The sequence below is a fragment of the Cuculus canorus genome, chromosome 13, assembly GCF_017976375.1.
Source record: "Cuculus canorus isolate bCucCan1 chromosome 13, bCucCan1.pri, whole genome shotgun sequence".
Taxonomy (NCBI): domain Eukaryota; kingdom Metazoa; phylum Chordata; class Aves; order Cuculiformes; family Cuculidae; genus Cuculus; species Cuculus canorus.
Genome location: NC_071413.1, coordinates 18,853,582 through 18,878,983, shown reverse-complemented (window position 1 = coordinate 18,878,983; position 25,402 = coordinate 18,853,582). Strand labels below are relative to the sequence as shown.

Sequence of the window (25,402 nt, the reverse complement as noted above, 5' to 3'; positions counted from 1 at the left end):
ATTTTATCAGAAAAAGGAAGGATCTCTTCATTCAAAGATGCAAAGCAATAACATTTTATACCCAGCCAATATCTCATAGTGTTCAATGGATTTCTAGAGCAGGATTGTATATTTGATTATGTATTGCAGAAAAGAGCCGTGACTATGTTAACATGTAACTGTAATGTCAGTCACAAACTCTTCTATCAGAAGTCTACTGAAATTTTATTATGTTACGTTTTGTACTAAGTTTCTGACATTTCCAAATGATCAGATTAATAACAATTATATTTTAACTTAATTATAACTCAATTAAGCCACCAGATCAGTTCTCATGACCCTACTGTACTTGCTTTAAGACTATGATGTTCTACTCACAGTCGTAACAATGAAAAAGAACATCTTCAAACAAAGGTAAGCACTGCTTGAAGGGGAGAAACGCTTGCATTTTTAGCTTGTGAAATTGGAAACTAAATGCAGAAATAGTCAGTTGTTAAGTTTTTGAAATTTTGATTCAGCTTTACAGAAAAAAAACACCTTTAGCTTAAAAGCAGACATATATTTATGCTTGGGATATAACATATGTGTGCTTGAGAAATAACAACTCCATAAAATATACTTTTCAATAGAAAAAAAAATCCCTTATAGATACAGAGCACAGCTTAAATTATTTTGACAGAAACAAATTCTACACTCGGTGAAAACAGTTTTGAAGTAACAGAAAATGTTGGATTTTTTTGTTCATTGCTCTTTTTGTCCTTGACAGGTTTCACGTAAATACTCATCTAAGAATGCAGAACAACAAGAAAGGGTATGATGGAAACAAGCAGAAAAATATATATATATATGTATATTTACAAAACATACCTTAGAAGTTGTTTTAGAATAAAACTAATCATATAGTGTCTTTTTAGTGCTAAATACTTATCGTATAATATACCAAAAATACTGAACCTGTTATTGACACCGTGCCTTCAATAATAAACCAGATTCTGTAAGCATTACTCCACTCATTTAATGTCACAGAAGTAACACTATTACAAGTATAAAATTGTATATAAAGTCAGACTTTGCAGTATTGAAGGCAATATGTTTTGACAAGGTGTTTCAAAGTATGGCCTCGCTGAAATGATCTAAAAAAACTACAGCAGGACTTTATAATACTTGGCAATAAATGCCTATTCCAGCTATTCAAAATTTAGGATCCTTGGGCTCCTAAAAGATTACATTCACCCATAAAATAGAAGATTTGAGCCTGCCTGTTTTCTGAACTTGCAGCTACTAAAGTCTAGAGGTTCTCAATTGTTTCTTCGGGAACCAGGCTTTGGGAGGAGGAAACTTCATGGTTTTCTGCTGCAGAAGATCTAGGATCAATCACTGAGGAAGATCTTCACTATGCTGAACAAAACATAAATAAGTGGGAAAGCACGATCCCATTCCAAAGCTTTCTAAATCAATATATCTGGAAAGGTACTGTGGACAATCACAGCAAGAGCAGCCTGGGAGAACAAATACCATAACTAAAGCTTAGCAGAAATAATTTCCTAAGTGAGTAACATATGTCAGTATTTTTCTTCTACTCTACCAATCATTCTGTAAATGTTGGAATGGTTCTTGAGAGTGGATTTTGACAGACATTTGTGTAGGTGTAAAAATGCACACATTTCTACTCTACCAAATCACATCCAATGACAATCAAAATCACCGAGTGGGTACCCTAGATATTAAAACCAACCAACCAGTCAAACAAAACAAATACACTAGAATGTAATCTGTAAGAACATTTCTGGAGTTGTATCTCTTGCTTCAGTTAACCACTCGATAATATAGTTGTGTTCTTAACAGTTGCTGGGATGCCCAGTACAGTAAACAGTCTTTCGTTGACACGTTGACATACAAAATGTATTTACTGAGTCTGTAATGGATGACACAATATAAATTAACATATACAACCTACAGTACTTCAACGAACTGACACATAAAGCACGTTGACATGCCTAATAATCATAAGTGACAGATGGTTGCAGGAGTTTTTTTAATGCTTAACAACTGAGTGGAGCGACAGCATTTCTCTCGTATTAAACTGTTGCATTTTGGAATTGCCTTAAATTACAGGGGAAGGTAGGATATTAAAAAGGAATCTATTTTGATGGATCATTTCTGCTTCAAAGTCCTTATCTGTTAGATGTACTGTAAGAAAGCCTAACACGCTGGTCCCTTGAGGTGAGAAGGGTCAGAGAGGCATAGCACTAAGGAGAATCATAGAATAGTTTGGGTTGGAAGGGACCTTAAAGATTATTCAGTTCCAAACCCCTGCCATGGGCAGGGACACCTCCCACTGCATCAAGCTGCCCAAGGCCCATCCAACCTGGCCTTGAACACCTCCAGGGATGTAAAACTCAAATAAGACACAAATGCATAATATCATATGCTGAGGATTCCTTGGAAAAGTCAAAACATCAGGCCTCAGCATTTGACACCACAGTCAAAGGCAGAATCTTTCTGGTACATACGTGTTACTTGTGAGGGAAATTTCAGGACTGCAGAGTTCTAATGATTCAATTCCAATAAATAAAAAAACCAAACCAGTCAACGTTTCTCAGTTTTTTAGTATGCATATGTAGCTCTTGATACAGTGACCCAGAGAACAAAAAAATCTATAGATCAATTACATTATAGAAGGCTTTTATCATAACTATCTTATTTGTAGTGTCATGCTTAACTTCTTATTCTAGGCAGACTCCAGTCTAGCTAACTGCATGGTAATTTGCTAATGTCTAAATAGGTTCCACAGGCAACGGGCTCATGTTGATCTTTACCAGGCCATTACTCTCCAGTAAAAGTTGCTGCTGCGAGAAGCACAAAGATGTATTTTTCTAATGGGTAGTGGATTACAGTTTTTAAACAGTAGCCCAACAGAGGCATCGTGACGTAAACTTCGACTTTGGACTCAAAAATATAGAATAATTAAGTAAAAGAACCCTCTACTAATGCATTACAAAATCTTTCACATTTCAGAAGAGGTAAGTTCTTGTCTGATATCAGGAGAGAAACAAATCTTTTCAGCAGTGAATAGTCCCTAGAGCCACAAAGTTATAGACTGACATCAAGGGAATTCAATATGCTTGTATTATTTGTTCCAAGGCAATACCCTTCATGAGGCTCGTGCCAAAAACAACCAATGAAAAGACATCTTGAGCTGTTTCTGGCTGCAAAACCATGCACGATCGTTATTCATTTTCTTTGCAAAACTCATTTTTTCATCAAGCGGTTGGCACTAGATGGTCTTTAATGTCCCTCCCAACCCAAACTACTCTATGATTCTATGATCTCTTGGGTTTTTTCGCCATGAAGTTAGGACTTCAGACGAGTGTACGAAGTTATAAGATAAAGAAGAGAATAGGCTACTGGACACGCAGATTTCAGTACAGATGTGGATGCTTCGTGGGTGCCACTTTGTGGTGATGTAAGAATGCTATGGAGATAAGGAAGTTTTGTCATCTCACTGTGCCACGCAGGCACAACTGCAATAAGTAAAGAATTTTAAAAGCTTTATTATCAAGAAGATAAAATTATTCCTTTTCTGCAATTTGCATGTAGATGAGGTAAACCAACTGATTTGGGGGTTGGACTAGATGTCCTTCATGGTTCCTTCCAACCGAAAGCATTCTATGATTCCCAGAAACAAATCTTGTTGAAGGGCTTGACGGATACAGATGCCAGAAGCCAGCAATCTTTATAAGATGAAATCTTCCCAGTTTCACTCTGACTTCCATTCCATTTTTCAAGAAAAGAGTATGTCAGGAGTAAGCTGTAAAAGGTCTGCCCCAGTTGGCCAAATTACATGATATGATAAATTTAATTTATTCTATGCCTCGTGTGAAACAGTAGATAGGGTCATATATATCTATAACTGCCTTTCAATGATATTTGAGAAAGTGGCCTACCACTTAAATTCTTTCATTAAATATGTCATTTATTCCTCTTGGTAACCTGCACAGTTAATGAGTGCACTGATGTGATGCTGCTTAGAGACAAAACATGAAGAAATGGTACCAAATATAAATTTTAGACTATAAGCGATTTGGAAGATACTTAAAAAATACCTTAAAAGGGGGAAATATTTATGGCTTTTTCCAAGGAGTAAAATAGAGCACTATAAGATACGGAACTGTTGGAACAGATCCAGAGAAGGCTATAAAGATGACCAGAGGGCTGCAGCAACTCCCATGTGAGGACAGGCTGAGGGAGTTGTCTTTTTTCAGCCTGGATAGGAGAAGGCTCCGAGAAGACCTTATAGCGACCCTCCAGTACCTGAAGGGGGTGTACCAGAAAGCTGGGGAGGGACTTTTTACAAGGGCATGTAATGACATGAGTGGGAATGGCTTTAAACTAGAAGGGGGAAGATTTAGGTTAGACATTAGGAAACACACATTCTTGTGATGTGGGTGGTGAGGCCCTGGCCCAGGTGTCCCAGAGCAGTGGTGGCTGCCCCATCCCTGGAGGGGTTCCAGGCCAGGTTGGATGGGCCTTGGAGCCCCTGATCCAGGGGGAGGTGTTGCTGTCCATGGCAAGAGTTGGATCTGGATGGGCATTGGGGTCCCTTTCAGCCCAAACTATTCTATGATTCTATGATTTATTGTGTATATTATTCATAAATACTTTCTGACAATTTCAGGGTGTATATACTAAATTTTCTTCTTCTCTTTGAAAATGTCAACATTTTCTTTTTTTTTTTTTTTGGGTGGCAGTGAAGGAGTACAACCTTGTAACTAACAGTCACCTCACTCTGCTTCACAGAATATCTTCTAGACTCAAGAAAAGCCCATTGTATTCAGTGTTCTTTAGAGTTTATTGGGGTTTTTGACTATTGTTTTCTCTTCCTGACATAAATTAGTCAGTTCCAATAGTGAAGATCATAAATTTATCTAAGCAAAAGCAAAGATATTTAACATTGATGAAGTAAGGTGTTTGGAGAAAATAAGACTTTATGAGTTGAAGTACAAACCAGCTAATGCAGCTGGTTCATTTTCAGGGAATTTAGAATTTCAGTAAGTGATAAAGATTTGTTAACACTACCAATTTGTTTAGCTTTTTAATATTTTATTTCCTTTGCTGTCTATTTTATGGTTAACAGTATTGTATTTTAATTGCTTGCTTGACATGCCGGCATCTCAGTAGGGGTTCATGGGGGAGTTTTATAACTTTTTAAATAATTAATAGTAATTAATAGACTGCATTAAATCAAGCTCTTATAATATTCTCTATATCTTCTGTGTATAGCAATACTTTCAGAAGCTGAGAGCTTATCTCATCTTTTACAGTGCTTTAAGCTATTTATTTTTCTGCACAAAATGTGAACAACTTTAGGAGGGGTTTATTTTGTAACATACTGTCCTTTGTACTCCAGAAGGGCACCAAATACATGGGGGACATTTTCATCCTACATTTAATTTTTAATGAAAATGCCATACTGAAAAAATACGCTGTGTTATAATTTAGGAAAGCCAAACTTTGTCATTCTTACTCAAATAAAACCTACTGATATGGATTAAACCTATGGGTTTGTACTTCAGGCCATTCCTACTACAGTGCCTAAACTTGGTCACAGTTTAGACAAAAGCCTACCTTTTATTGCTGTCCATGAAAACAACCTGGTCTTGTTACTGGCAGAATGACCTTCTGCTCAGGCAGCCAGAGTAAGCAACCAGGTACTTGAAGCCAAATATGTTTCATGTCTCAAAGTCAGTAAAATTTGTTTTCAATATGCCAAAGCCTTATCCAGTTGAATGCAGGTATTTGAATAAACCTCATTCACATAATCAGCCTTGTGACTTATAAAGGTTTTTTCATACATTCAGATAAAGCATTTGTTACAAGCATGAAGTTACTGTGGTATCATAGTTAACTTTTGAGTGAAGAAAAATGTGAGTTTTGTTAAAACAATCAGAAAGTATGAATATTTATTTTTAAATGTCATCTTTCCCAGAGATACAGAAGGCAGCTGACTGAAAAGGATTCCCAGTTGCTCTACACTCTCTCTCAGTCCACTAAAAGAACTTCTAAAGAATGTGTCTAAACTACTGTATAAAGGCAGCCGATAACTACTATTTCCTGCAAACCTAGACCAGTAAAGTGACAGTAAACCCTCCCCTGCTTTTTTTCTGGGTGATGTTTGCTGTTTTACTACAGAGTTATCTATTTTTCTTCCTTTCAGATGTGTTTATAATACTGTACACAACAGACACATGGAGTATTTCAGCTGTCAAATTCATTTTTGCCATTGATAAAACCATTGGCTGCTAAATCTTCCAGTATTTTCTTAAACCTACAGATTTTTGATTGCTTATAAAACCCACTTTGTTGTTATTCCTCACGCTTCTGAGATTAACATACAAGAAGCTCAAAGAGCAAACACAGGGTTATTCTTATTAAGGTCACTCATGTCTTCTTTTCCTTTATTAGGGACAGAAAGTGCTTTTTCTGAATTGCTTGTTTTTCCTTATTTCTCATATATCAAAACGCACTCTTATTTTCTAGACCTATCTTCACTTTTCTTTACCAAGTTATATCTATATTTACATATCTTTGTTTATTAATTAAAGCTTTCTATTAAGAGAACATGAAGGAATAGATCGTAACATCTGAAAAAGCCGCATAGCTGGGATTTAAGAGATATGTGGATATGGCGCTTCGGGACACGGTGAACTTGGCAGTGCGAGGTTTACGGTTGGACTTGATCCGAACTTAAAAGGTCTTTTCCAACCTAAATGATTCTGTGATTCAACTCAAGAAAAATAAATCACTATGTCACAGAAAAATTTAGGTTGGAAGAGACATCAGGATTTCTCTAGTCCAACCTCCTGCTCAAAGTGAGACTAACTTCAAAGTCAGGTCAGGTTGCTCAGGGCTTTGTTCCATCAAGCTCTGAAAATCTCCATGGATGGGGACTCAGCAGTAATGCAAATGTGAGAAATCTGTTCTGGTATTCAACCACTCTCTTATAGTCAACTGCAGTGTTCTTCACTGCAGCTTGTGGTTGCTGCCTCCTGTCCCTTTATCACGCACAGTCTTTTCTGCAGGCTAGGAAAACCCATTTATCACTACCTCTCCGCCTGCCCATCTCCAAGCCATCCTCTTCCCTCTTCAATGGACACGCTGAGCTTCTGGCATAGACGTCGCAAATCATGAAACAGCAGCAATTTCAATTTAGATTTAAATGGATTATTTTAATGTACTTTTTGTATCCTATTTACTTAATTCTGTTCAAATAGAGTATAGCCTTTTTCCTACTTCCAAGAATTTCCTCCTTCCTCCCCAATTAAAGTTGTCAAAATCACATTCTGCACCTCGAGTGAAATGTATTTTAAAATAGTAAATACAGGCCTATTTATGTACTTTGGCGTGCTATTGCAGATACAGTAAAATGTAACATTTTTCAAATGAATGCCATCTTTATATACAAACTGAGCAAAAATAGACTACAAATGAGGCTTACGCATCACCGTTTACCAAGCATGAGCTCCAGCACATAAACAGATAAACACTTTAAAAGTCCTGCTCACAAAAAGAAGTGAGATCATCCTTAAATCTTCAGGAACTCTTATCTAAAATTACCGAAGTCCGCTCCTTTTCCTTTTTCTTTCCTTTGTCATTTGTGAATACAAAGAGTCACAAAATGAAATGCTTCTCTTTCAAGGGATGCTATCATAGACCCGACCTCTCCTCTTTGAGGACCTGTCACTTCTTCGCTGTTAGGAGTTACGTGTCTTTTATGATTTTCTGTTTCTTTTAAGGGATTACATGCATCTTTGGCGTGTGTGTTATAGATGTGGGTTTTGTTCCAAGTTATTTAGCAGTGGCATTTCCATTCCTGATAGCCAATCTAGTCCCACTCAACATTTTTTCCCTTGTCATGTCCTGTACATAACCACGTATCAATAGGTATAGTATGAATATAGCTAGTATTTTCACTAGCTATACTACTAAGTGAGTATCTATTCCATAGATACAACCCAAAGCTCTACCACAAATCATTTATCATCCACAGGTTTAGTCAAACCAGGGGCTGAAAGAATGTGATCTACCTTCCCCAGCAGGATCCTCCACCAGATGACAAGCGCAGGAGAGACATCCTTCAGCTTTTTCACCCTGTGTGCTTTTTTAAAAGGAAGCCACAGATAAGGGAATAAGAAATCTGGGAAACACTTTAAAGATATCAAAAAAAATGAAGCACTAAAAAAGAACTCTTAAAGACCATTTAGTGCTAGAAAAATCTATAAAGTGGTGTAAGGCCACTTCATGTGAATTTAATAACAGACGTGCATTTCCTGCAGGAAAAAGGAGTGAGGTCAGTTATGTGCGCACTACATACAAAAAAATGGTTAGGTTCCTAAAAGAGAAAATACATAAGAACTGAAAAACTAAGATAAAGCTTCAACACCTATGACTAAAACAACAACAGAGGAGCATTTAATAAGAGCTTTCCAGATTTTTATGAATATGTGACATGCATATGACGGTTCTACTCATAAGCATGCCATGGTTTTCCTTAATATAACCTCCCTTTAGATTTTACATCAAGATAAAGGGATATTTTCTTTAAGTATTTCTCTTCTTGCAACACTCAAGTGCTTGCCTTTATCAGAATTTTCTTTTCAAAATCACAAGTGACGAAATTCTGACTTTGCTTAACTGTGTCACTGACTTCCAAATGGACAAATACTTAATTCACTCTATTTTTAAACAATGCTGCTGACACAGACTGAGTCATTTGAGAGACTGGATGCTGAGCAGAGCAACTGTTTTAAGTAACCACTTGCCAAATGGTATCATTAGAAATAGAATAATCCATAAAAGGTACCACACAAACTCATCTTTTTTTTGCTGCATTCAGAAAATTCATGAAGGCAAAAACCACTGAGCAAATGCTGTGTTTCAGGACAGCTTCCGCATTTCTCTGCGATTTTATGCAACTGCGAAAACACTGCATGTTCCTTAACTTATGGAAAAAGGCGTATTAAATTTTATCTTGATCTAAGAAGTGAGATATTTCACAGTGAGAACAATCATTCACTGCAACAGTCTCTCCAGGGATGTGGTAAAGTCGCCATCAGCGGAGGTTTGAAGATACAATTGGACAGTGTGATGAACTTTCACAGTCCCTTTAAACCTGAGCTGTTCTAGGGTTCTAGGAATAATCACAGCCAATTTCATTGCCACTTTTACCTGCTCTACTCTTTCCCCACAGCCACCTTCAGAGTAAACAGGCAGAGGAGTACTTACGTGGGTAACTCTTAATTGCAGTCTTCAAAAGACTAAGAAACATATGAAGTGCAGAAAACCAAGAGAGTGACCTTCCTTTTTGTCTGCATTTTGCCATTTTTTTGTGGTTTCCCTAAAGAGCCTAATATAAAGATAAATAACGAATGAGAGTCTTTCCTTTAAAGTGCATATGACATGGGTGGATCCTCCATGCAATGCTTGTTTAAAGAAACACATCAAATTAATCATTTTACAATAATATAACTGTGTCTCTGGTTTCTGGTGATGCACTGGTTAAAAATAAAGACACTGATGGAACAGTTGAGTACAGTAGGCTTATAAGTGTTAAAAATTGCCAGAAATTTCATTGAAAAAGCAATGTCTGGAAAGGTGTAGAAGAAACAAGAGGAAACAAAGCCAGGATAGAATCATGGAATCATAGAATGGTTTGGATTGGCAGGGACCTCAAAGCCCACCCAGTTTCAGCCCCCTGCCATGGGCAGAGACACTGGATCTGGTTGCTCAAACCTCCTTCAGCCTGCCCTTGAACAACTCCTGGGATGGGGCAGCCATGAGTTCTCTGGGCAACCTGGGCCAGGGCCTCCCCACCCTCAGAGCAGAAAATGTCTTCCTAACATCAAATTTAAATCTCCCCTCTTTCAGCTCAAAAAGTGAGAAAGTTGCAAAAAGTAGGCATGTACAGAAAGTGTATAAGTGAAAGGCACAAAGCTACTGAGAATTCTTAAACATTTAGACACGATTTCCTCCCTCCCTTCTGTTGGTTATGCTCAAAATTCCAGTATTTTTTTCTTTAAATTTTACACGGAATTTTGCAGAAAGAAAACTTAAAATCAATCTGTAGGAATAATCTAGGCCATGTCATCAGTTGTGCTATGTGTGCCCCTCATATCTATGAAATGAAGTGTCTATATGTGTGTGCCATTCTGGATAAGCTATAGGCAAAGAATGATTCAGATAATATTCATCGTGCATTTTCTGCTCACACACTGAAAAAATCCAGTGGACAATCCAGTAAAAAAACAGGCTATGTTCATTGATTAGGCTTTCAGGTTGGGATCTAAATTGTCTCTAATGATGCGTAGATGGTGCTTCATCTTCTTAAGCACCTGTTCAGAGAGATACTTCAAAATCATAAGCTCTCCTCACAATTTGCCTATATCCCATGACTGTAATACATTGGATTACCCCACATGACAGGAGCTGTACAGGCTAAGCAGTAGGGAAAACATCCAAATCTCCAACCCCGTATTTAGGACCTGCCAAGGAAAGGAGTGAAATAATGCTACAGAATCTCTCTTGAGACGCAGGAGGGCTCCTCCTTCCTTGCTTGAAAGCACAGCTCAATCCACAACCTGGCTATATAAATTACAGGCTCGTTTATAGTCAAGTCAACAAGAGGAAAAGCCAGTAACCATATATCTGTGAAATGTAATATATTAATGGAAAGTACACAAGGCTTTTTTACATAGACTACACACCACTAACCTATTCATATTAACTTATCACTCTAAACTTAGCTTCTGCTTTCACTCAGATGTTTTTATTTGGTGTTACTTGCTTGCAAAGGGGGTAAAATAGCAGGTTATCTAATCACCATGAAAAGCCCCAACTTTTAAGGAAGTCAAAGTTCTAAAGCCTGCCCTCATAATTCATATAATACAAAAGGCTTTATAATTCCAATACCTCATTCCTTTGACAATGATTATAGCAAGGACAGAAAATGCCCACAGATTAATCCATCATTCTGACACAGTTTTTAATGAGTATGAAATGCCAAAAATACAATCCATTATCTTTGCAATTCAAATGCTGTAATATCATGGACCAGTTTGAACTACTTGCTAAAATGTCTCAGATCTAGCATTCATGCCCAGAAGCCTGCCACTCATTAAACTTTTTAAAACATATTACCCATCATTCTGAATGATTTAGAAATTAGATATGTGTGATTTTTATTTTATTTTAGAGCAAGAACAAGAGGATTTTCCATCTTCATTGTTTGTGAAATATCTTTCACTTGAACAAAAATGTGATGTCCCAGTGTCCCCTAGTGGGCACATGGACTCATAGGTAAAGCATTCATTTCATACATTTCTACGTCTATCATCATCAACACGTCCAGAAAAAGCGCCCTGATGTACCAGTTTGCATCTTTTTCCACTAAAGAAATACACCATGAACTGATAAACTATTGTGATAAGGAAAGGTCTGATAAACTATTGTGAGAAACAGTGAACTTCAAGGCAAACAGACCCAGATGCATTTGCAGACGGTGTCCTACTGCATAGGAAGAGAGAACAATTCAACAAAATCACTTCTGTTTTCTCCACTCTACTGTGTAGGTTGATCTTGGGAAGGTTATTTCACCTAACTTCAGTTTTGCTTGAAGATCATGGTATTGATAGCTTTTTAACAGATCATCTACTCACATAAGATCATCCACTCACGTACTCACAGCTGTAGTTTCTGTTGTTTTATCTTAAGAGATGAGAATGGAGCAGTTGTTATATTTGTTAGACATCTCAATCATCTTTCTCCTCACCTGAATTACCAGTAAAAGTCTAAAGTGATGACAGTGAAGCAGCCTAATGCAATGTTTAAATGAAAAACAGCTGAAATAAAGATCTGGCTCAATTTTTATTTTTAAATGAATACAGTCCTGGTGAATTTGAGGAATTCCTGAATTAAAGGAAGCACTTTGTGTTACTTCCTGGGCTTCCAGGTACACTGGCATCCTCAGGTTCTTTTAAGGGAAAGTTTGCAGTTATACACTGGCTTCAGTAGCACAAAACCGGCAAATGAAGGTTAGAATCACAGTGGCTTAAAAGTAAAAGTATATTCAGGCACTGTAGCACTCAATGCTTTTGGCGTCCAGGCAAAAGTAACAAACCTGTAGTTTTTCTGTCACAGTGCTGGAGTGCTACAGCAGCAGGGTAAATGATGTTTTTTGAGATTCAGGATGTAGCTTTTGAGGGAACTCAGCACTATTTTTGCTCAGCACGCAGTTTTAGGGCCAGGAGAATACAGCTTTTATAGGAGTTACCTTGACAAGAAGGAACAAAACAGCCTAAGTTTCTTATCCTCTACTTAGCAAAACTACTCATAAAGTAAGAGAGCAACTCAGGTTCGGAAAATGAGAAAAATAAGCATGTATAATTAATTTAACAGTTTTAATGATATATTTAGGCTTCAAAAGTAAATATTAGCTTGTAGAATAGATTCTCGATAACATTATAATCTCAAACCCATAAAAAGCTCATATGGACAAGAAACTGATCTTGAGAGATGCAGATTCAGACTTTCTCCCCAGAAAGCCTTTGTTTTAATCATGGTTATATCACTTCATCTCTGAAATTGCATAATACTTCCTTTGCAGGCTTTCTAAACCCTGCCAGTTTGGTCTGCTTTTTGAACTCTCAAATCGCTGGGCTGGATGCCTGTTCTCTCTGTACATGCATCTATGTAATCTATCACAACAGGGTCTCTAGCTATGCAGCAAATGCACACCCTTCTTCTAAGCTTATGTCTTCTTCCATTGTTTTAATTCCAGAATTGATTTATTTAACAGGAATGGCTTCATCTGCCTTACGGGATAATTATCAGCCTTCCAAAAGCTAGAACCGCTAATCTGTAAAGTAACTAATGAATAGCTGCAGCATCACATCCACATTCTGCAGTCCTATAAATCAATACAAGATAATTTCAACATTTTATTAAAGAAATGGAATTCTGTTAAAAATAAAACATAGGTAACAAAATATGTTTTATCACAAAACCACCGCAGAAGGTCAATGCTATTGTTTTTCCTCTGAATTTATACAGGTACTAAATCACCTTTTTACACAGACAGCTTATTTTGATATAAAATGTAATTTTATAAGGACAGAAGAGCAAAGAGAAAAAGAGAAGTACTGATATACACTAACTTCTCTTGCAACTGTGACCCCTCTAGAGAGATTGACCAAGGCAGGAAGAAACCTGCTAGGTCACAGCTATGATTCATTCACTCAGACTGGACTTATTCCAGATGCAAAACCCGCTCCAACCAAGGGTTCCTTGCCAAGAATTCTCTGTGCTGCTGGAAACCTCAGGATCAATGTGACTGAAGACAGCCACCTGAACATAACCCCAAATCTTTTATATGTATATAGCTTAGCAAAGATCAAAATAGACATATGAAGAATCAGCTCAGCACGACACGTTTTGTTCTGTAACCCCAGCACAAAGAAGAAATTCAAAGCAGCATAAGGCAACTGCCTAATTTTCTTTTCTAAGGGCTGCACATGTTGCAGCAGGTGCCACTGCTGCACCAGGCACATCCCCTCCGTGAACATTATATTGCCCTGGTAATTGCAGCGATGTAGTTAGCTGCACTCTGCACCTTCAAAACTATTTTCATATTTGCATATCCGACAAACTTCCTCCTCCAAGGAGGCATACGTAGGGCATATAAATGTCTCAGGGTGGAGAGCAGCAGCATAAAGTACTAAGGGACTTAACGTGGCTTCGCAGAGAGACTAACCCAATGCAAAACCAGCAGGAAGAGTATCCAGTCTTGCTTTAGTTATTATAGAAATGTCTGGTCTGGACGTCTACTGTGTACGAGCAACAGCTGCTTCCTTAGAGAACAAGTTTGGTCTTGATTTCACATTACTGGCCAAATCGACACTTTCACAACACTATCGAATACGTCAATACCTTCCTCCCACTATGACATGCTCTCCGGTCTTTTAAAGCAGCAAAATACATTTATAAAGAGCTGAGATTATTAGATTTGTTAAGAGCCCAAGTTATAAATTAACAATAATACAGTGCAATATTTTCCATAAGAAGTCTTGTATTTAGTGACAAAACCTTTCATTGCAATATAAACCCTCAGATACAACCCTTTATAGTCTCAAAAGACCACTCCCCTTCTTAACAGGATCTGCCTGTCAAAGCAAACTTTTCCAATAAGCCTGTCACAAAGTGAGTAGTAAATAGAAACAGATTTTCAGTTTTGTACTGAGAGCAAATTTTCTTAGCCTCAGATTAACGGATTGAAAGCTGAAACAAAATCTTGTTCTGGTGCAATAATCAGAAAATGAAGCAAGGAATTGTAGTGATGGACACTCCCACACACACATCTTTTTCTTTTATTTTTAATTCCATTGCTTAACAATATCTGAAAGATGTTCACCATCTCTACAGCTGATTTTAAAGGGGTGCTTTTTTGATTATTATTGAGCCCAAATGTAATCACAAAAATAAGGAGAGAGGAGTGGGGAGGGAACTGGAGGTGGGTGGGAAGGATCAATTCCAAACCATGGTAAGTGCCTTCTTGCTCTGTTTTCTGGATTGCACTAGATTCCAACCAAGTCAGTTATTTTTCGGATGGAGGGGCAGGAGGAAGGCAAGTAGGGTTAACATGTCCATTTAGAAAGCCTTCTGCACTAGGTGGGAAAGATACAGCAGACCCTTAGTGCCACTGACCCTGTCCTTCGCACCTCAGTAGAGCCTGTTAATGAAATCTCTCCTCATTCTGATTCTGGGTGTGTCCTAAGCACCTTTGAATATATTCAGAATTTTAAATTTAAGTTACCAAAAAATTCCCATTGGCTTCAGCAGTCTCACCCATCAACTGTAAAGTTTTACTTAGCTTCTATTTACCTTATCTTTGCTGCTCTTTTTCTATGCATGCCAAATAAATGTTATGACAAGCTATAATTTTCTAGCCATGATATCACACATGAAGACGATGTGCCGCGAAACCATAAACTTCTGTTCATGTCTCTTTCTAAAATATCTAATATAAAACATCACCGTTTCCAATCAAAATTTATACTTTGATAGTGAAATAATATCTTGGCTTCTTACATGTGAGTGAGTCAGGGTCTGTGCGTGATTAAGAAACACTAAATCTGACAGACTGCTCGCAATGAATTATTTCTTCAGCTTCTTAGAGAATATAACCTAAACCAGATTTCTTTCACAGAAGGTGTTAAGGTTCAAAGCCTCTCAACTGCCAGAGACAGATGCACAGAGCTACCTAACTACCTGTTACCTGTGTGACAGACTTGGTTGGATCTTGGCCTGGAAGATAAAAATCGTACAATGTTGATAAAGTGCTGTAGTCAGAACTGAATCTTAATTTTCTTTTAATACATATAACACAGTCTAGACAATACAAAACAACACATGTTGCCATCCAGAGGGACCTTGACAGACTTGAGAGGCAGGTCTATGCTAACATCATGAAGTTCAACAAGGCGCAGTGCAAGGTCCTATACCTGGGTTGGGGCAATCCCGAGCGCAATTACAGACTGGGCAGAGAATCATAGAATCATAGAATCACCAGGTTGGAAAGGACCACTGGATCATCGAGTCCAACCATTCCTAACACTCCCTAAACCATGCCCCTCAGCACCTCATCCATCCGTTCCTTAAACCCCTCCAGGGAAGGTGTCTCAACCCCCTCCCTGGGCAGCCTCTGCCAGTGCCCAATGACCCTTTCTGTGAAATTTTTTTTCCTGATGTCGAGCCTGAACCTCCCCTGGAGGAGCTTCAGGCCATTCCCCTTTGTCCTGTCCCCTGTCACTGAAGAGAAGGATTTGAGGGTGCTGGGGGATGACTAGCCCAACATGAGATGGCAATGTGCATTTGCAGCCCTGAAAGCCAACCATATCCTGGGTGGCATCAAGAGAAGTATGGCCAGCAGGTCAAGGGACGGCATTCTCCCCCTCTACTCTGCTCTTTTGAGACCACACCTGGAGTCCTATGTCCAGTTCTGGAGCCCTCAGCACAAGAAGGACGTGGATCTGTTGGAGCAAGTCCAGAGGAGTCCCCAAAGATGATCCAAGGGCTGGAGCACCTCCCATATGAGGACAGGTTGAGCGCGTTCAGGTTGTTCAGCCTGGAGAAAAGGCTCCAGGGATACCTTAGAGTAGTTTCCAGTACTGAAAGGGGCTCCAGGAAGGCTGGGGAGGGGCTCTTCATCAGGGAGTGCAGGGACAGGATGAGGGGTAATGGTTCTAAGCTGAAAGAGGGGAGATTGAGATGAATTTTTTTTTTTTTTTCTTCTCTGCAGTCACTGGATTGTCTGTTCTTCTTGTGTTGAATCACTGTGCACTAGGAATGTAACCAATTTCAAGCACATGAACACCGGCATCAAAATGGGAGGCATAAAGTAAGGCTTGTCCAAAACTGTTTGCAGTATAAGGACCATGGAAATCAATCACCCTCTGAATACTGGCTCAGAGGCACTGCAGTCTTAATGAATTCCAGGCTCAGACTAGTTTACAGTTTCTGGCACTTGGTGCCTCAGTGGCATCTGGTGGGATTTTTATTTTTTCCTTAAATTTGCTCTGCATCTTGAGCCTCAGGAAATTTGCAAGGTTTTTGCAAGTAAGCTTGAAGGGCTTGTTCATCAGACCTTGAATTATCAGTAAGTACCCAAAATTAGTTGTCAACTTTGAGAAGGCTAGAAAATCCAACAGCATTTGATATAAATCTCTCATGCTTTGTTCTTCTGGGGGCACTGTGCAAGCCTGGTAGACAATATCATTAGCGTTCCCATTTGAATTCCGAGGTGGAACAGTGTTATGTATATATGCTTTTCCTTTACTAGAGCAAAAGCATCCTGATTGCAACTACACCTTGTCATGGTTTAAACCTGGCTGGCTACTAAGGACCACACAGCCAGTCACTCATTACTCAGTGAGTAAGTGAGGGAACTCGTGGGTTGGGGTAAAGACAGTATAATGGCTAATGCAAAAAACACTCACGCAAGCAAAATATAAGAAGGAATTCATTCACTACTTCCCATCAATACGCAGATGTTCAGCCATTTCCAGAAAAACAGGGCTCCATCATGCATGACAGTTACTCGAGAAGACAAACCCCATCACTCCAAGTGCCCCTTCTCCTTCCTTTTTCTTTCCTCAGCTCTATATGTTGAACATGATCTCATATGGTATGGAATAGCCATACAGCTGGGGTCAGCTGTCCTCGCCATGCCCTTTCCCAGCTCCTTGCACTCCCCGCCCCCCACACCAGCCTCCTCACTACTGGGGTGATGAAAATGCCAGAAATGGCTTTGACTCTGTGTAAGACCTACTCAGCAATGATGAAAACATCCTTGTATTTTCAACACTCTTTCCAGCACAAATCCAAAACATAGTCCTATACCAGCTACTATGAAGAACATTAACTCTATCCCAGTCAAAATCAGCACAAACCTTCATGAGTGTGTGCCCCAGCGAGTATAAAAATGTGTCATCACACACAACAGTCACTGCAATAATAGTAGCACATGCAGCTTGACCTTCGCTTATCAAAGCAAAGCAATCACCTTCAGTCTTTTAAATTTCCTGCATTATTCGCCTTTTGTTAATTCACTCATTACTCCTTAGTATTTTCACCAACACATCATCACTGTTTCTAATTGCATTACAGTAATGTACTGTACAGCAACATATTCAGTATGAGACAGATCGAACAATGCAAGTTTGTGAATGTCCACTAAAAGAACATTAGAGATGAGCACAGAAGGGCAACAACTGCACACACTCACGTGAGAGCATGCAACCACAATTATAGGACAACCTTAAGCTTCCAAAGTCAAGAACTAGAAGCCAGGAAATACTAGAATTTATGTTATCCGTGTAACCCCAATTTCTTCAATTTGACAATATATATCATGATACTTCTGTGATGATGTTGGAATTTAATACCCATATGTCTAACTTTTCCAAAAGGCCAACTCTTCTCCTCCTCTTTAAGCTGAAAGATGAGAAGTTTATATTAAATTTTAGGAAGAAATGTTTTCCTGTGAGGATGGTGAGGCCCTGGCCCAGGTTGCCCAGGGAAGCTGTGGCTGCCCCATCCCTGTAGGTGTTCCAGGCCAGGTTGGATGGGCCTTGGGCAGCCTGAGCCGGTGGGAGGTGTCCCAGCCCATGGCAGGGGGTTGGAACGGGATAGGCTTTAAGGTCCCTTCCAACCCAAACCATTCGATGACTCTATGAAACATTTAGTTAACCTATTAGAGGAATAAGACTATAGTGATGATTCTATATTAGCCACGTAGATTATCAGGATATTTTAAGAAGTGCAATATTTTTTTCCAAGCCCTGGAAACGGCCATGCTAAAACTTTATAAATACTTGTGAAGTATTTACAGAAAAAATTCCAACCAAAAATGTGCAGTGCTACACATGAATAGAAAGAAGGATGGGCTAATCCGTTTGCCAGGCTGACTCCACAATGCATTGTGAAAAAAAAAAATGAAGGCATTACTGTACCAATTCAAAACATTTTAGCAAGTAGCCCTCAAAATAGTTAGGTAGACAGACATGAAAAATAATGCTGACATCAATTAAATAACTTAATCATGCAGTCAGTAGCAAACGAGAGTTTTATTCCTCATTCTCTAACGTTAAACTATGAAACAAACGTCACACTAAGGCTCCAAGGAAACCTTATAGCGACCTTCCGGTACCTGAAGGGGCTACAAGAAAGCTGGGGAGGGGCTGTTCACAAAGGCTTGTGGACAGGATGAGGGGCAACGGGGATAAACTGGAGAGGGGCAGATTTATACTGGACATAAAGAGGAATTTCTTCACTATGAGGGTGGTGAGGCCCTGGCCCAGGTTGTCGAGGGAAGCTGTGGCTGCCCCATCCCTGGAGGTGTTCAAGGCCAGGTTGGATGGGCCTTGGGCAGCCTGAGCCAGTGGGAGGTGTCCCTGCCCATGGCAGGGGGGTTGGAACGGGATAATCTTTAAGGTCTCTTCCAATCACTTCTATGATTCCATCCTACTGTACACATAGAACAGACAACTAGGTCTGAAACGACCTTTTTTTACATTTGCAAATACATACTGATGAAAACAAATAGAGAAATTTCAAGTAAACAACATTTCAGCATATTTGCCAGTGGAAAATCCATGCCAGCAGGTGACGATTTGGTCTGTACTGTACATTTTTAAGGCTATCGAATCTCATGCTGCAGTGCTGCAATCCACCATTTCACTGCATGCTATGTTTTGCCCAAGTGTTTGGTAAGACAAGAAAAACTGGAGCCAGCAGTGAGGCACACAAACAGAATAACAAATAGGATCACTTTTCCTTTCAGGCTTTTATATTACAGAATTACATTTTCAATCCTAGCACAGGTCACAACAGTCACAATGGCAGATTATACCTTGCTTTCTAGGCACGTAGTACAGTTAGGAAAGATTTTCACATAATCAAAGTTGGATATTTCTAGAGAGATCAAAAGAGTCTGTGAAGTGGAGAGCAGGTGCTACAGACATCTTAGAGGATCTGAGAATGCAATTAACCAGCAAATGAGCCTTGGAAAACCCAGTCTTCCTGAACAGATGAGCACAATAAAAGCCACTGAGAAATGAGATGGCCAAAGCACGCTAATAACAGCAGCAAGCATATAGACATCTGCCCTGTATCTTAACCTTTAGGAAAAGAGAGGGGATGAGATACAGAAGGGAAAGTAGGTACAATTATGTAAATGAGTGGGCCTCCTGGAGGAGATGAGCTTATTGATTGCTTTCAGAGAGGCTCAGTTAAGCAGAACACTCCTGGCCTCTCCTAGTGAATTGGTACTTGGGATGGCCAGCACTTGGTGAGAACCGTAAAGCAGCTTCTAGAAGATTAGGAAAAACAAGTGACTTTCCCCCTCAGCATTTATATAGCAACTTTTTTCATCGTTTATATTCTGACTTCCAGCATTAAAGCTTAGCACTAGGAGGTGCTTCACGAGCTTTGTGGGAATTTATAGTGACTGGCAGTGTTTAACATTTGGACAAACGTCATGTGGCTACAGACAAATGAAAATAATCCAACCGAACAATTTCTGCTCATGCCGAATTTCAAACAGGCCTTATTTAAACAATGGAAAAGTGAGCTCCCAAGCTTCAAAAATGGGTCAGACTTTCTATAACTCTGACCATATTTTTTTCTGGGTTTGACAATACATGCTGTAGTAGCTTATGTCCTTACAGGGTATTAATCACAAAAACTACCACATGTCAAGCCTAGTACAGCTATTATAGGCATTCAGGTTAAAATGGGGATTTTCTGCTCTGACACTGAGGATCACTGCATGACAGGGCCGTAAAATTTCCTCTTTTATGAAAAGATAAAGAATCCAACATGGGAACGGAGTGTGATGTCATTCACCTTGAAACCAGCCACAAGATGCAGGTGGTGCAGCTCGTGTAGCTTTAATACTGCAACTGTTATAAAACGGCTCTCCATGTATAATTACAGAATATTTTCTCCATTTCGGTCTCCCACAACTCTGAAGACTTAAAAAGCTTTGTCTTCCCCATCACTTCAGCTTGCTATGACTTACTGAAACCTGACACATGGCTGGAATGACCTTCAGCCCATCCAGTGAGCTCTGGCAACAGCATAATCAGGCTGTGCAGCACGCTGTGAAGATGAAGTGGCAATTATTTTTAAATCGTTTTGACTTGTTTCCTTGATCATTTTTTTGCTACATTGTAAAGTGTGAGGACCTAGGCCTTAGGTTAGCACTGGATAATTTTTTTCTTCTTTTAAACTAATGATTTTTAGTACTTCACAGTCTATGAATTAGACAAAGCATTTTTTTTTTACAGAGTTACTCAGATCACTCTTAAATTTTATGAGATTACGAGGAACCTGATCCAGTGGGAGGTGCCCCTGCCCATGGCAGAGAGGCCGGAACTGGATGAGCTCCAAGGTCCCTTCCAACCCAAACCTTTCTATGAAATATTTTCTATGAAACTGTACTTGAGATGCTTCTGTTCTTCCATGCTTACATTTAAATATTTCCCATTACCAGACTTCAAAAGCTTTCTCCAGACCGAGTCAACAATGCAGATTCAAATCCCCCTCCTTATTCTCAGAATGAGCCCTATACTGACGAGAGTTCATTGGCTTCAAGCAAAACTTTAGAAGACCATTTTCTGTGTGAATAGGAGTGTTGGTGTCATACCAAATGCTGCCCCATCTTTGAAATATTGAAGTTTTTTTCCTCTCTCCTCATTTTGCGATACCCTGTTGCACAAGAGAAGTATCAGCTATTGCCAGTCCTTATGCTTTTTTCGCGTTAGCACGATAATTTATTAAAACAAAGATACCAGCTTAGCACCAGTGACTTCAGATAGCTTTAATGGCTTGGCTTTTGCAAAAGCACAGTCAGGCATCATGACACGCTCCTGTCATTTACTAAGGATTTAAGAAAATTAAAATCTTCCAGTCACGGAATTGATATTTAGAGGTCATCAATCTGCACAGTTTGAAAGACACTCAGAAATATTTTCTGAATCACGCTAGGAGAAAAATCTTACATTTATTATTAATTACCACAGCGTGACAAGTGAAGTTCTCTTCAGGCTTTCTTCTTTCATTTCTGGATAAAAGTCTTAAACTTTCATTTGCTCACTTCCACTCACAGACAGCAGGCCTACCGCTGTTTGCCTGAAATAACCCATTCTTAGAACCAGAGAATCGTTAAAATTGGAAAAGACCTCTAAGATCATAAAGTCCAAACATCAAGTCAACACCACCATGCCCAATAAACCATGTCCTGAAGCCCCACAGCCACACATTTTTTGAACACGTCCGGGATGGAGCCTCCACCACCGCCGTGGGCAGTCATTTCCAGTGCTTCACCAATGATTTGCTTAAGAAATGTTTCCCAATATGTGATCTAAACCTCCCCTGGCGCAACTTGAGGCTGTTTTCTCTTGCCCTATCCTTTGTCACGTGGGAGCAGAGACCGGCACCCACCTCGCTACAACATCCTTTCAGGTGGTTGTAGAGAGCAATCAGGTTGCCCCTCGGCCTCCGCTATCTCTAGGCTATGGTAATGTTCTTCCAGCACCACTGAGTGATATTGCTTCCTGTAACAGAGGTAAGGATAGCTCCAGGGAGAAAAAGATAGAAGGAAGAAATGTGAGGCTCAGCACCCTCCAAGCACCCACGGCTGAAGGGAAACAACATACTGAACCTCCTTTTTGTTCTTACATGACGCATTGCAACACTTCTCTCCCCTTCTAGACCTAAAGCTTTTGAAGGGTATGTTGGAACTGTATCTGCTGACTCTAAAGATCTGCCCTGTGTTCTTTTCTGCTTCTTTCCTCTTTGTTTCAGTTTTTATTTTAACAAGGGTGGAGGTCAGGGGGAACCTAATGTCCATGAAGCATCTAGGGTGCATTAGCAACTACTATACAATTACATTTATATTAAGTTGTAATTTTTCACTCTTACCACTACCTCTCCTTAAAAATCTGTATATTGGGCTGGTTCCTGATTTTTCTTTTTAATGTATTTGCCAATACTGACGTTTTTAAAACAAAGACTATAAAAAATAACAATTTCTATCCAAGTTAAATGCAATCATGTTGCTCTGGCAGTTCTGCCTATATTGATTACATGGGAAATAACTATCACGTTTACTCCTCCAACTATGCTTTTTACATTTTTCATTGTTCGCTAATATGAGCAGACACAGCCCCTACTTTCAAGTAAGAACCAATATTCAGATACTGAATTCACTACGGTGTTCACCTTTCTCTTATAAAGTGAATGAACATTTAGCCACAAACCACAATTCTACTGGACAAAGGCCAATTGTTATTTTCTCTCTCTATTATTGCCTGCATAATTGTCATGAACACTTCATTGCAAAGAGTAAGAACTACCTTAGTCAGTCAAAGATAAAAGAGTGATATGGGCCTCTGTGAAAGGAAGATTTAATCTAATCCTGCTGCTGAATGGCCGCCCTGGACTGGTTTTCCTTCCCCAACAGCTCTCCTGAGAGTATCCTTGGGACTGACTTAAATGCTGGCGTTCAGCATCAATCCAACTAAAAGAGACATTTTCTTCCATCTTGGAACAAACAAATAAAAAGCTGTCTGCCATTTTGCTGATGACACTACAACACGAGGAAAGCCTAAATCCTCCCTCTCCGTGTTCCAGTCTCCTGCTGTAGTTCTCAAAAAGATAACTCATTATCTGTGTCCTTTCATCACCTCTCATCTTCTTTCCTCGGTTTTTACAAGTATTTTCCTCCCCCTTCCAACTTATGCTATGCAGTGGTAGAGATGCTGGTCCTTTGTGCAGCTAACAAGCAAGGTACAGAAAACCAGTCCTTCCCCTACCAGACTTGGTAGCTGTACGATTTCTCCAGAGGAATGTATTGCTTCAAAAGAAACAGAGTTTGGCTGTCTTCAACTCTACCAAAACTGCAGCTCACATTGTGCCAAAAGAAGATAATGGGAGCCAATTCCTAGAACTTGAGGGTGGGGGGATGATGTGAACATGGTCAGTAGGATGGAGGACATGCACCATGCATGTGCAATTATAATTACTTCTGATGATTTAAAAAAATCCTGTATTTTGATATATTAGAGATTTTGATCAGTGTTTTCTTCCACACAATTTCTTGTCATTTTGTAATTTAAATTGATTATTTCCAGAAAAAAATTTAGGGAGAAAGCACTAACACTACCAGAGGGAAAAAAAAAACCTCATATAAGATTTTGTAAAGGTGTTACAAAAGCTGATGTTATTTATATATTAGCCTTGTAAGTAATCCTGACAGATTAAGTTAAAGAATTTCCGAGTTTCATTTCAGCCACATTCACTCAGACATACAGAGGAGTCTCCATGCTGTTACAAGTGGGATGTTGCTAGGCAAGTTGCAACTAGCCAAAAATTTCAAGGAGACTTCCGGACTGACCCATAGTTTGTGAGCAAAGAACAGTGATCAAAAGAAGTTTCTGTCCCACTTCAGATATGACATGTCACTTTGATCACAAAAATAGAAATCACTTGGCCTTTTTTCCAGCTGTCTTTAATCTGATTCCCTTTATTTCACTTTTCCCCTTCTTCATACAACAGAATTGAATCTTTTCCAAATCTTTTGGAAAAGATTTTTAGAGACTCTTTTCTTTTTCTTTAAAAAAAAATCCCCCCCAAATTCACACTGGTGCTGCCATTGTAGCCACCTTCTCTTCACCTCCCTCCTTCCTTCTAGAAGCAGACTAAACCACTAGGTATCCAGGCCCTTATTAATTGTGTTTTCTAATGATCTATTAATTGGAACAGGGGAGCAGTACATCTGGCAACATTTACATTTGCAATTATGGAATCTGATTCTCCATAGTAGAAATTTAATTTTATTATACGGCTTAAATTAGAAATAGTCAGATGGCTCAGATATGAAGAAATTTGTATTACTGAGGGATATAGAAATCTGAAGAGAAAGAATCTATCCTACTGTAGAATACTTTGAACCACAGTTGTTAAATTTATGCACCCTCATGACATCATATTTGCTCTCTCAAATGTTTCTATACTTTTTTTTTACCTTTATCTAAACTGATTGCAAATTTATTTCAAGTACTAGAAATATTGCTAATGTGCTCTTTTTCAAACTTTGTGTAGGTGACATTGGACAAGTGTCTGGATCCCCCTGTTGGTTAGGCAGGGAATTAGCAAGGGCTACATGATCTCCAAATTATCACGAGCATCTTCTGACTAGTACTTTAGACATCAGTAACTCAATGTATGCGCCCGGCTTCATTTAAAAATTGGATTTTGGTAAAGCACATTTCATATGCTTAGGAATATATACAGCGGAGAACTTAGAGCAGCCCTCCAGTACCTAAAGGGGGGCTGTAGGAAAGCTGAGGAGGGGCTCTTTCCCAAGGAGCGCAAGGATAGGCTGAGGGATATGGTTTTACCCTGAAAGAGGGGAGATTGAGATGAGATCTTGGGCAGAAATGTTTTGCTGTGAGGGTGGTGAGGCCCTGGCCCAGGTTACCCAGGGAAGCTGTGGCTGCCCCATCCCTGGAGGGGTTCCAGGCCAGGATGGATGGGGCTGGAGCCCCTGATCCAGTGGGAGGTGTCCCTGCCCATGGCAGGGGTGGGACTGCAAGGGCTTTAAGGTCTATTTCAGCCCAAACCATGCTAAGATCCTATGAATTTAAGCATATAAATAAACACTAAGACAAACTAAAACCACAACAGAGATGTCTCCTAGGCAAAAGTCTGAACTTAAATTCCGAACTATATTTAAATGCCCTTGCTGTTTCTATATAATGTATTTCAATGTACAAGAATCATTTTTGTGCGGCATCTCTGACGCTCG

General features: G+C 39.3%; 1 long non-coding RNA gene across 1 annotated transcript in view; it reads left to right on the top strand.

Moving 5' to 3' along the window:
* LOC128853501 (uncharacterized) overlaps positions 1–861 on the top strand; it is a 32,616-nt gene extending 31,755 nt beyond the window's left edge. The window contains exon 4 of the long non-coding RNA XR_008452069.1: positions 746–861. This is a non-coding gene — a long non-coding RNA (uncharacterized LOC128853501). The remainder of the gene's footprint in view (positions 1–745) is intronic.
* Positions 862–25,402: the final 24,541 nt, after the last annotated feature.